At 34.9% G+C, this 13547-nt stretch overlaps 1 pseudogene; it reads left to right on the plus strand.

Annotated features, from left to right (window-relative positions):
- The first annotated feature begins 2475 nt into the window (after positions 1–2475).
- On the plus strand, positions 2476–4206 carry LOC25494477 (gallate 1-beta-glucosyltransferase-like; annotated as a pseudogene).
- Positions 4207–13547: the final 9341 nt, after the last annotated feature.

Consider the following 13547-nt stretch of genomic DNA (forward strand, 5'->3'; position numbering starts at 1 on the left):
GTCCCAGTCTTCCTTCAAAAAAAAAAAGAAAAACTACGGCCTAGTCAATTTATCTTTAATGCCCTCTTTTTCTTTTTGAAAACAGAGGCTCAAAGCTTTTCATCAATATGTATTTTTGAAATAATTTTTATATGTATTTGATGAGTGTGTCTAAATGATATTGTGACTATATATAAGTATTTCTCTTAATTATATTAGAGGGTATAATTAGCAAAAGAATAACTAATATCACATTAATAACTGAAAAATCATGAACATAAAATTTTAATTTTTTTAACAAGATATGAATCAAATATGAATTTTTAAGAACCAAAAACAAAAAAAAATTATACTTAATTCATTTTTTTTTTTTTTTATAGTTTGTCATAATATTCTACCAATTTTTGGAAAATTTTATTAAAAAATATTATGGCTAGAGCTGGGTTGGCTAAAAAGTAAAGAGCAAAAGTGATGATGAATTTTTGGAATTTTTTCACCGTCCGGCGACCCCGGGCATTTGCCCGGGTTCAATCGGTACTTTCTTTATATATGACACAACCAATAGCCCATTAACCCACTTAAAACAAAAGAAATTTTTTAGCAAAATCTAAAAATTCTCACACGCAAAGAGGTTTCGGAAAAGATATTTACCTTCTAATTTTATTTAACACACTATTGATAGGTTCATCTCTCTTATTTTAAAGGGTTAATTGTTTAAATTGACCATGTAATATACACTATGTCTGAAAAATGACCCTGTAAAATACAAAACATATGTTGTCAAAAAAAAAAAAATACAAAACATATATTTTTTCACGATTTTTTCCATACATGTTTAGCACGTTAAAATATAGTTTTACACTAAAAATAAAATTTTTTTGACCAGGGAAAAATTAATTATGAATTTTTATTCCCCCATAATTATGAATTTCTTAAACAATTTATAATTAATTTGTATCTCATTTAAAAACTACAAAATTTCATTGTTAAGGTTCTTATCATGTTCTCGTCATGCCTATAAAATTAGGGAACTAAATTTGACCTATGAGTATACGTTTACTCGGAACAAAATTTCAATTTACAGATGTCTCTGCAAATAATGAGCTCAAAATTCGATTTATAGGTCGAGATTTCCGTTGTTTTGTTTTTTGATTTTTTGACACTTTAAAAATTCATAATTAATTTGTTGTTTGTCGAAAATTTATAATTTTTTTTTTGTGTAAAGCCATATTTTAATGTTCTTAACACGCCTCTAAGAAATCATGAAAAAATTCAATCTCTTGGTTGCTTTTTTAGACTTCGCGTATATTACAGGGTCAAAATATGTGTTATTTAATTACAGGGTTAATTTTCAGACTTTACGTATATTACAAGGTCAATTTCAATAAGTAACCCTATAATGATGAACTTCTTTTATTTTGATTTATGATTGTTTATATATTATGTTACATGTGAATTTGCGATAAATTTTTTACCCAAATTCTATAAAATTCCTAACTCCGCCATTGTGTTGAAACACAGACTATTTTTATGAGAGTGCATATCCTTTAAATTAATCCATTCACAAATGGTTATTTAAAAATAAAATGGAATTCTCTCTCTCTTTCCCCCCTTCCCCATTCCTCTTTATTTTGCTAAGGCTGAAATTCCATTTTGTTTTTGTTTGTATGCTATAGTACATTGCTCAAATCACTAGTTTTAGCGCAAGTTGTTGATGCACATAGTATGTTTCTCCTCAAAAAATTGTTTTAAGTGTATAGGTTATACTAGAGCATATATATACATCTTGTTTGATTGTTCTTTTTTCATAAGGGGGAATATTATAAAGTGAAATACGTAATTTAAGTCATGTTAGAAAGTCAGGGTTTTATTTGAATTTAAAATTACTCTTATTGTTGTGCATGAAATATATGTTAAATAATATTTTTTGTTGTGCAATATATATATATATATTTTATGAACTGACCAAAGGCTCAAGCTCAGCACACATATAATCCTCTTGTTCCCCCTCAAAGACTAGAATTTGGATTCGCATCATTACTCAAAAGGCTCTGTGCAACACCTATAAGAGACACTCTTTACTCTCTTTTACTGATCCATTAGAGCTTCGTAACCCTGACCCAACTCCCATCTAACATCTTGATCATGTTTGCAAGTACTTGTGAAATGAATATTGAAAACTATATATATGCTATATTATTTGTATTTTTGTGGTATTCCCCGTATGCTCAATTATCTGCTAAAGATGGCAAACCTTGTACTAAAAACTGCAATCAACATTCATCAGTTTAATTATACCTCAAATTGGGGTGAGGTAGGTACATATACCTACAAGTCCAAATGCGTATATATAAGGATATAGTGACTTTCTAGTGCACCAATTGATCCAGATTGCAACCTAACATTCTTTATTATAGTACATACATGCCACTCAGATTATTATATATATATCATCTGATCATTCAAGGAAATTAATTAACAAATTAAGAGAGATGAATGAGATTAAAGGGAAAATGGGGTGTGATAATGATATTGTAGAGCATGTGTTCCTTGTATCGTTCCCGGCGCAAGGACACGTGAACCCTCTATTGAGGCTGGGGAAGCTGTTGGCCTCAAAAGGTTTGGCAGTGACTTTTTGCACACTAGAAAGCTGGGGCAAAGAGATGAGAAAAGCTAGAGATTTAGAAGAAGAGAAGGAAGTTGTGATAGGAAAAGGATTTATTAGATTTGAATGGTTTGAAGATGGTTGGGATGAGGATGAACCAAAACGGCTTGACTTGGATGTGTATTTGCCACAACTAGAGATGGTTGGGAAACAAGTCCTCCCTACCATAATCTCCCAACAAAATCCACCTGTCTCATGTTTGATTAACAATCCTTTCATTCCATGGGTTTCTGATGTTGCTCAATCCCTTTCCCTCCCTTCTGCTTTGCTTTGGATTCAATCATGTGCTTCCTTCTCTACTTACTATCATTACTATCATAAATTAGTTTCTTTCCCTTCTCAATCCCATCCCCATATTCATGTTCAGCTGCCATGTATGCCTCTGTTGAATTATGATCAAGTCCCTAGCTTCTTGTATCCCACCACTCCCTATCCATTTCTTAGAAGGGCGATCTTGGGACAGTTCCAAAACTTGCATAAACCTTTCTGTATTTTAATGGACACCTTTTTTGAGCTTGAGTGCGACAACCTTCAATACATGTCGTCCAAGACTAATTGTCCTATTATTAAGAGTGTTGGACCCCTCTTCAAGTGATCACGAAACAATACTGTTCGTGGTGACTTGTTGAAGCCCGATGACGACTGCATTGAATGGCTTAGCTCAAAGCCAACTTCCTCTGTCGTTTACATTTCCTTTGGCAGCATTGTGTACTTGAAACAAGAGCAAATTGATGAGATTGCTTATGGCCTTCTACAATCTGGAGTTTCTTTCCTCTGGGTAATGAAACCGCCCCATAAAGATTCTGGCAAGCAACCTCACATGCTTCCGGATGGGATTTTGGAGAAAACTAAGAGCAGAGGCAAAGTGGTTCGTTGGAGTCCTCAGGAGCAGGTTCTTGCACACCGGTCAATCGCTTGCTTTGTTACTCACTGTGGCTGGAACTCGTCGATGGAGGCTATTGCCTCTGGAGTGCCGGTTGTGGCGTTCCCACAATGGGGTGACCAAGTGACGAATGCCAAGTGTACTTGGTTGATGTGTATGGAGTTGGGATTGGAATGTGCAAGGGTGAAGCTGCAAACGAATTGATAAACAGAGATGAGGTTAACAAGTGTTTGTTGGAGGCAACTGTTGGAACCAAGGCAAAGGAGATAAAGCAAAATGTGCTCAGCTTGAAGGCGGCAGCGGAAGCTGCTATTAGAGATGGTGGTTCTTCACACCGCAATATTGAATCATTTGTCGATGAAATAAGGAAGAGAAGCATCGAAATGAGGAGCAAAAGCATGCGATTGACTTCGATCAAACTAGTTAACGGCTGATTTTGCTAGGGACGTTCAAGTTATGACCAAAGCTTTCTTGACAACTTGTATTGTATTGAGCTTTGCTATATTTTACATGTACTTGTGTGTCTAGAAATAAAGAATAAGAATGACCAACAAAAATATAACAAAATATTTTGTTTAGGCTGGTCCGCAAATTAAGAATCACATTCACACCTGGTTATGTATCTGATGTAAATAAGGTTCTTCCATTTTACAAAGCAAGTATATTTTTAAGAAACTAAGCACGTTTTGGTAAAGATGCTACATAATCAATAATAATTATTCATGATGCTTCGTAATGGTTAATGTCGCTGCTATTCGTCATATTTTCCTTAAATAAAAAAATTCGGAACAAGTTATATCTTAAATTGATTGAAGTATGAATCAATGATGTTAAATTAGTTCTCATAAGTGCTTGTTAAAATTCAAACATTATTTAAAAGATAGTTTCTCCATCTAAGATTATAATTCACTTGGCAAAAACAAATTGTTACAAAATGATAAGTAGTTTTACAAGAAGTGAGCTGAATGACATAACATGAAATTAAAATATAGAAACCAAATGTAAAACCTTAATGGCATGCACGGTTATTAACTATCCCAATGCATTATCTCTTTATTAACCAATTAACCATTCTAGTTAGTTGGTGCCACTGCCATATACTTAGTTTTGTAGTCAGTCCAGAGCTGAGTAACTGACTTCCCCAACAGTTCAGTGAAATAACTATCTGTTAGCTTTTGTAATGGCAGCAGAAGCAATAAGCTCAAAAACAGAAAACATAAATTAGAGAAGAAAAGAAATGGAAGAGAAAGAGACAATAACAATGTTTACTATGCTGCAAATTTGATACATACCATCCATACATCCTTCTTACATACTTATAGCCAAATACTTAGTAATGACTCAGCCTATGCTTAGCTGATGTCATATGACGTAAACCTACTTAACTCGTGCAGATAACCTTACTTGTGCAGCATAGTTTTACTAACAAAACAAGTTAAAATGATTACACACATAAACAATAAAGTAACATAATTCAGAAAAGTTTTATAGGTCAATTAGTCAACACTCCTCCTTAAAACTTTTCTGGAATACTCCCAGCTTGCTTCTTAGCTCCATGAACTTGGCACTAGGAAGTGCTTTTGTTAAAATGTCTGCCAATTGTTCTTCAGAACTGCAGTGCTGCAGTTTTACATCTCCATTTTGTTCAGCTTCTCTTATAGCATGAAATTTGACATTGATATGCTTTGTTCTTCCATGTTGAATTGGATTTTTGGCAATTGCTATAGCTGATTTGTTGTCACACCATAGCACAATTGGTTCCTCTTGTACATGATTCAGATCACTCAATACCTTTTTGATCCAAATAGCTTGATTTGATGCAGCTGCAACAGCAATATACTCAGCTTCAGCTGAGGATTGAGCAACCACATCTTGTTTTTTGGAATTCCATGAAAATACGCCACTACCAAGTGAAAAAACACAACCACTTGTGCTTTTAGAATCATCAACAGATCCAGCCCAATCACTATCAACAAAGCCTTCAATCTTGCCATCACCTTTGTTGTACCAAATACCAAAATCAGTAGTACCTCTTATGTACCTCAACACTCTTTTGCCCACACCTAAGTGTGTTACACTTGGTGAATGCATGAACCTTGAAAGCAAACCAGCAGAGAACATCAAATCTGGTCTAGTTGCAGTTAAGTAAAGAAGACAACCAATCAAACTCCTATATTGAGTAACATCTGCCTTAGCATCTCCATCAGATTTTGAGAGTTTTTCATTTACAGCAAGAGGTGTTGAAACAGATTTACAACTCTCCAATTTGAATTTTTTCAGCACATCATTAGCATATTTCTTTTGTGAAAGAAATATTCCATCATCAAGCTGATGCAATTCCATTCCCAAAAAATACTTCATCAATCCCAGGTCCGTCATTTCAAAGACCTGCAACATGCTCTTCTTAAACTTGTTAATCTCATCAATGTCATTACCGGTAATCAACAAGTCATCAACATAAAGAGAAACTACAATCCTCTTCCCATTGCCACATTCTTTAACATAAAGTGTAGGCTCATTTTGACTCCTCCTGAAATCATTTTGCAGAAAATGTGAGTCAATTCTGCTGTACCAGGCTCTAGGCGCCTGTTTCAGCCCATACAAGGCTTTGTGAAGCCTATAAACACTGTCTTCATGACCTGCAACAATAAAACCAGCAGGTTGTTCAACATAAATTTCCTCCTCCAGGATTCCATTTAAGAATGCCGATTTGACATCCAAATGAAAGATCTTCCATCCACATTGTGCTGATAGAGCAACAATCAACCGAATTGTTTCATGCCTAGCAACCGGTGCAAATGTATCACCATAATCAATTTCAGCCATTTGAGAATATCCTTTCACAACAAGCCTTGCTTTGTGTTTGTGAATGGATCCATCAGAATTTAACTTGGTTTTGTAAACCCATTTAACTCCTATCACATTTTTATCTTTAGGTCTTTGAGTGAGTTCCCATGTACCATTTTTATTAATGGCCAACAGCTCCTCCTTCATTGCATCTTTCCATTATGTTATCAATGAAGCTTCTTCAAAACTAGAAGGTTCATTCACAACAAAATTGCAATTTTCATAAACTTCAGACAGAGATTTTCTCTTTAGAATTGGGGAATTAGATTCAGCTATCTGATTTTCATCTTCATTTGTTGTGTGCTCTTGTTTGTCATGAGCACTTTCAGCAGATTTTGTACTTCTTTCAACCTCATCATTTTCCCAATCCCAATATGCATTTTCATCAACATCAATGTCTCTGCTGATCACAATTTCTTTTGTCTTCAAGTTGTACACTCTATAACCTTTAGAGCTTGCTGCATAACCCAAAAAAATCCCCATTTCAGCTTTGTCATCCAATTTGGATCTTTTTGCTGCTACAACATGAACATAACATATTGATCCAAAGACCTTCAAATGTTTGGCTGAAGGCTTCACACCTATCCATGCCTCAATTGGTGTTTTCCCTTGAACAGCCCTTGTTGGCAGCCTATTCAAGAGATACACTGCTGTATAAACAACTTCAACCCAAAAGCTTTTTGGTAATTGCTTTTCAGCAATCAAACATCTTGCCATCTCCATAACTGTTCTGTTTTTCCTCTCAGAAACTCCATTTTGCTGAGGTGTGTAACTCACTGTCAGCTGATGTACAATGCCCATATCTTCACAAAATAAATTAAATTCATTGGAAGTATACTCCTTTTCGTTGTCAGATCTCAAAACTTTGATTTTGCAGCCACTTTGAGATTCCACCATAGCTCTAAACTTTTTGAAGACATTAAAAGTTTGAGCTTTACTTGTCAGAAAATACACCCATGTCATCCTAGTCAGATCATCAATAAACAATAGAAAGTACTTGTTGTGGCTAAGAGAGGGCATACTCATAGGACCACACATGTCAGTATGAACAAGCTCCAATTTTTCCTTTGCTCGTGTAACATTTGTTGACTGAAAAGACTTTCTATGCATTTTTCCAAGTTGACAAGCATCACATAAATCATTAATACAATTAATTTCTGGCATGTCTCTCACCATATCATGAGATTGCAGAAATTTTAATGCATTAAAATTAAAATGACCATATCTTTTGTGCCATAGTGCAGAATCATCATGTTTGGAAACAAGTGCTGTTTGATTCACTTGATTCAAACTTAATGGAAAACTATTTCCACACATTTCAACCTTCACAACTTCAGAATCAGTTGAATCCATTATGACACAAACATTATTTTTAAAGGAAACTGAATATCCTTTCTTCAATAACTGAGCAACACTTAGCAAATTTTGACTCAGATCTGGAATCAACAAAACATCATGGATATATTTTGGACCTTTGCTAGTGTGAACAGAAACAATACCTTTTCCTTTAGCCTGCACAATTTTTCCATTTCCAATCTTCACTTTGGTTCGTACAGCTTTGTCCAAAGAGGTGAAGAGACTTGGTTCATTTGCCATGTGGATTGTGCACCCACTATCAACATACCATACATCTTTTGAAGAAGAGCTACATGTATGAGTGGCCATAAACAAGTGATCTTCATGGGCTTGTTCATCAATGAAGTTAACCTGATGTGCATGTTGTGGTTGAGATTGGTTTTGTTTTAATCGACAAAACTTCTCTCTATGACCCCATCGATTACAGTGATTGCATTTAATTTGGGGCTTTCCCTTATAAAAGCAATCTTTTGTCAAGTGATTTGTTCTTTTACAAGTTAGACAAGGAGGGAACTTGTCCTTTGCTGCAGATTCACTTGAACTACCATCATCTTTGTTCTTTCCTTTTTTATCACCACCATGTTTGTAGTTCTTTTTCTTCTGTCCAACTCCAAACTGCTTGTGTTTGGCCTGAAAAGCACCATCAGAAACATCATCCATTCTCATAGAGAATCTTTGTTTATGAGCTGTCAATTTGCTGACCATCTCAGAAACAGTTAGTTTCTTGAGATCACATGACTCTTCAATAGCAGCAACTTTGCCTTCAAATTTGTCGGGTAAGCTGATCAGCATCTTTTCCACTACTTTGCTGTCATCTACAACCTCACCATGAAGTCTCATTTGATTCACCAAGTGAGATAGTTTTGAGGTGTATTCTTTGACAGATTCATGTTCCTTCATTTTTAGCATTTCAAACTCCCTTTTAAGAGTCAATAACTTTATGGATCTTACCCCTTCATCACCAGCATACCTTTCGTCCAACTCATCCCATATTTGCTTGGCTGTTTCGAGATGCATGATTCCCGTAAACACATCATCTGCCATGGCTGAATGCAGAACTGAAACCGCTTTCTCCTTCTTCAATTTCTCCTCCTCATGGTGTTTCATTTGAGCTACTGTGGGATTAGCTTGCAGTGGTGGAACCTGCTTGTCTTCATCTACATAATCCCATAAGCCAAAAGACTTCAAACATGATTTCATTTTGACAACCCATATGTGATAACTTTCCCCAGAAAATTAAGGGACAGTAATTACAACATTACTACCAGAAGCCATTTGATTTCTAACAAGTTTTCTGGGTGTGTTTTTCTTTTTCTCACAGCCTCTAAGAACACTGCTCTGTATACCACTGTTAGCTTTTGTAATGGTAGCAGAAGCAATAAGCTCAAAAACAGAAATTAGAGAAGAAAAGAAATGGAAGAGAAAGGGACAATAACAATGTTTACTATGCTGCAAATTTGATACATACCATCCATACATCCTTCTTACATACTTATAGCCAAATACTTAGTAATGACTCAGCCTATGCTTAGCTGATGTCATATGAGGTAAACCTACTTAACTTGTGCAGATAACCTTACTTGTGCAGCATAGTTTTACTAACAAAACAAGTTAAAATGATTACACACATAAACAATAAAGTAACATAATTCAGAAAAGTTTTATAGGTCAATTAGTCAACACTATCATTATAACTGGTTTTCATCTTATTGTTTAAATCTGCAACAAAGCCATTTTTAATAATACTATTGCAATAGTCCAGAAAACGAGCAGTGACATCGTATCCTTGCTTCTAATCATTTCCATGCCCTGGAGAAACCCATTGCTCTGCTGCATATCCACCTCTCAACCTCACAAAATCAGCTATGCCTTCAACAAGTCCTGAAGGAGCCTCACCGTTTCCATCCCACTGCAAAATGTGTGCTACGTATACCGGTCATCTTTTTTTTTTTTTTTTTATATTTCCAGGGTACCTTTCAATGTAGTTTGCACTAGCATGAATCTCTCCGTTGCTAGAATACGCTATCCCATCAATTTTTTCTGTCTGTTGCTGAAGTGTTGTTCTGCTGCTGAAGAAGCTTGAGAACGAAGTCAGTGGCAGTGCTCGGTGTTTCTTTGGCATATTCTGTGCCCACATATTTCTCAAACAGCTCACCGATGCTGGATTGAGCATTGTTGGACACAACGTAATTCGTGCCCTCACTTTCATAGTACAAAGCACAAAACTTGTTTAAGGCATTGAGCCATTGTTCTATGAGATGGGATGGGAGATATATATATAGGAGGAATTAATTAGTTCATATCAAATTAAGCAGCAAAGAATAAGGAGTTGCTAGGTGCATGACATCAATCAATTGAGTGAACATAACTTTAAACCATGTTATATATGTTATTTATGAATGGATTTTCTTTTTTGCCTCATTTAACGCCTCTAGAAGCGTGTGATTCGTATGACCAGTCACGGTGGTGATAGAATAAGTAAGAAGACCTAATAGGAACACAAACAATGAACTTTTTTTTAAAACTAAGGATGATAGGTCACGGCAGTATAGAGGAGTCTACAACCTAGTCTACAGCAAACTTTGACTGTATGTAGAGAAGACTAAAACTTTTAAAAGAAATTTTAATCTCATTAGTTTATTTTAAACTAGATCGAATACTTATTTAAATGTATTTATATAAAATGGGTTTTTAAATAGGCTAATATGTCATCTCATATTTTCTAAACATGACTCAAATCTAAAATTGTTTATCTTCTTTGGTTTGCACCTGAGTCTAAGAAACCCTTCGCAATTTTTTTACACACAAGATTGTGAAGAAAAAAAAAATCAAATTGTTTTTTTACCATGTTATCGATACAAAATTTTGACAATTAAATTCTTTTATATGCAAGAATTAGAAATCAAACTTCTCATAACTTTCTTAAAGAACTCAAGTCTTTTACCATTTATACTAATAATCTATGGTTGATTTAACCCAATTGTTTCTATCCATATATAATATTTATTTTCTTTATCTTCTCAAATGTCGGTTCAATGTGTCACCAATCTTCCAATAAATCTAAGAACACCATTATTTCCTTTTAACCATTCAGCTTTGTTCTTCAAATAATAATAATAACAGTTTCAATGAGGAAAATTATAAGCTCCATATAGAGATATGTCATAGGCACTTGTTGTAGATAATGTCATTTGAAAGAAGGGACATGGTTGAATTTTACAATTCATAAAGGCCACAGTTCTCAGCCGATTGTCGAGTTGAGTTTATTTTTTATTTTATTTTTCTGAAAAAATTTGGTATCCGATCCAACAATCGACTGATTCGAAGGGGAATCTCACCGTCCACTTGCGGAGATCTCATTTAAAGCTTTGTATGAACTTATCTATCGAAGTTGGTACTGGAGGGAATCGAACCAGAGACCTTGAGACCGGGGGCGGTTTCACCGCCCGACGACCCTAGGTGGTCGCCCGGGCTCGATCGATAATTTGTGTACATTAGGTCGAACCCAAAAGCCCATTAAGACACTAACAAAAAAATATTATTGGGCAAACATCCAAGGAAAAGAAACGCGCGCTTAGATTCCAGAAAAAGAAAACACAAATTTTTGTCGCAGTTTCCGCCTTTTCCACTTGCGAATTTTAACAAGACTTGAGAAAGATACTGAAGAGCCAATTCCTGGTTGAATAAAAAATTCAAGGAGGAAAATGAGTTAATCTAAAACAGGATACATGAAGAATGGAATGTGCTATGCGTTGATGATAATGAAAACTTTTTGTTGGAACTGCCGAAGACAAAAGGTTAAGCGGCGAAAGACTTTAATTTTCTCTATGAATGAGATAATGAATTTATTACTAAAAATATTAATTATGATTAATGGGTAGGTGAAACAAACAATAAGTATATTGTTTTGGGAAAAGTTTTTTTTTTTTTTTTTTTTTTTTTTTTTTTGTTTTGACAAATTGTTTTGGGAAAAGTTATTAACAATACATTTGCATTTGCTTCAAAAAATAAATGTGATGATTCTGATATTTTTTTTAAATTTTAGTTACTACTTTGGATGAAATTTCTTAAGATTTACTAATAGCTTACACTATAATGTCGTCAAAGTTCGGTTGGCCACATTGAGAGATAGTGGTTGGGATAATTTATTTGTTGTCGTACAAGAATTTTGTGTTGCTAAAGGTATTCTGGTGTCAAATATGGATGAAGAAATGCCGGTTCGGGGTCGTTCAAGACTAGCAGGGAGGATTGTCATTAATCTTCACCTTTACCGGGTCGAGATTTTTTATGTTTCTATTGACAAAATATGTGTGGAGATGGATCATCGCTTTAGTGAAGGAAGTAACATTGTGCTTGATTGCTTCTCATGTCTTGACCCCAAGAATTCTTTCTACAAGTTTGATGTTGATAAGCTTCCTGGTCTTACTGATATTTATCATGCAGACTTATCTGATGATGACCGTGGAACAGTAAGAGAACAACTTGACACTTATGTCCTTCAAGTGAAAAAGGCTTGCTTCTTTTTCTTCTTGTGAAGATGTTCAAAGTTTGGCTATGATATTGCCGGTATCGACAACATCGGTTATGATATTGCCGGTATCGACAACATCCGTTGAAAGAGCTTTTTCAGCAATGAAAATTATCAAGACTAAATTGTGCAACAAGATCAACAATGTGTATAAAATGACTTGATGATATGTTACACCGAGCGGGAGATATTCAAGTCACTTGATGATGTTGATATTATTCGAACATTCACCGGAAAGAGGTCTCGGAAAGGACATTTACCTCCTAATTTTATTTAGCACACTATTGACAAATTATATTTCATCTCTCTTATTTCAAACTGTACTTTTGTAGAAAAAATGACGATTCTCTTTTATTTTGATTTATGACTATTATTATATATTATGTCACATGTGAATTTACGATAAATTTTTCGCCCAGGTTCTATAAAATTTCTGACTCCGCCACTGCTTGAGACGAGCAAACTCCAAGATCACAAGTCAACCACTAGACCAACTCCAAAGAGGTTTGCCGAGTCTGAGTTTATCTTTTACTTTATAGTTTTTTCAAACAAATGAAATCTTTTACTTTATATTTCGCAATAATTCTTTTGTAACACCATTTAAATATCTATGAAAAGATAGATATACACAATAACTCACATAATATAGTATGGTGAATCTTCAAATTTTAACCCGTCCTGCTCCTAAGTGAAACTCAATTCTAGTATGTTAGTGTTAATGAAAATTGTTGAAGACACATTTAGTTTGGCTGAGAAACACCAGTAATTTACTCAAATGCCCCTTCGGCAGTTAACTGCCGCGGAAATTAACCGGCGGTAGTTAACTGGCGAAATTCAATCTAATTCATCGGCACTTAAGTGCCGTGGAAATCATTTACAGTTTCTTTGCGACAACTGAAGTAGATAAAATAGTCACAAGGAAGAGGGGTTTGAATTGTGACCCTTTAAAATTATCATGTAACTTAAAAAGTAATTCTCAAGTTGAAACTTGGAATAGTTAAGTTAATGACAGACTTCAGAACGTTCTGATGTCTGAGTGACAAAAACAGTTTAAAAAAGTAAATGTGTTTGTGTCATTGTGTTTGCAGTAAGTAAAGAGTATAAGGAAGAGGGAATCAATACACAGAAGTTTATAGTGGTTCCCCCAATGTGGGTTAGTCCACTCCTCACAATCTTGTGAGAGTTTCCACTATGATGCTTGAGATAATCTCTCAAATCCTGCACCTTACAATCTGTGTTCACCTAAACACTTACAATTTTGTATTCTCTAAGCCTCAGCAGGCTTGCAC

This window comes from Medicago truncatula, chromosome 5 (assembly GCF_003473485.1).
Source record: "Medicago truncatula cultivar Jemalong A17 chromosome 5, MtrunA17r5.0-ANR, whole genome shotgun sequence".
Taxonomy (NCBI): domain Eukaryota; kingdom Viridiplantae; phylum Streptophyta; class Magnoliopsida; order Fabales; family Fabaceae; genus Medicago; species Medicago truncatula.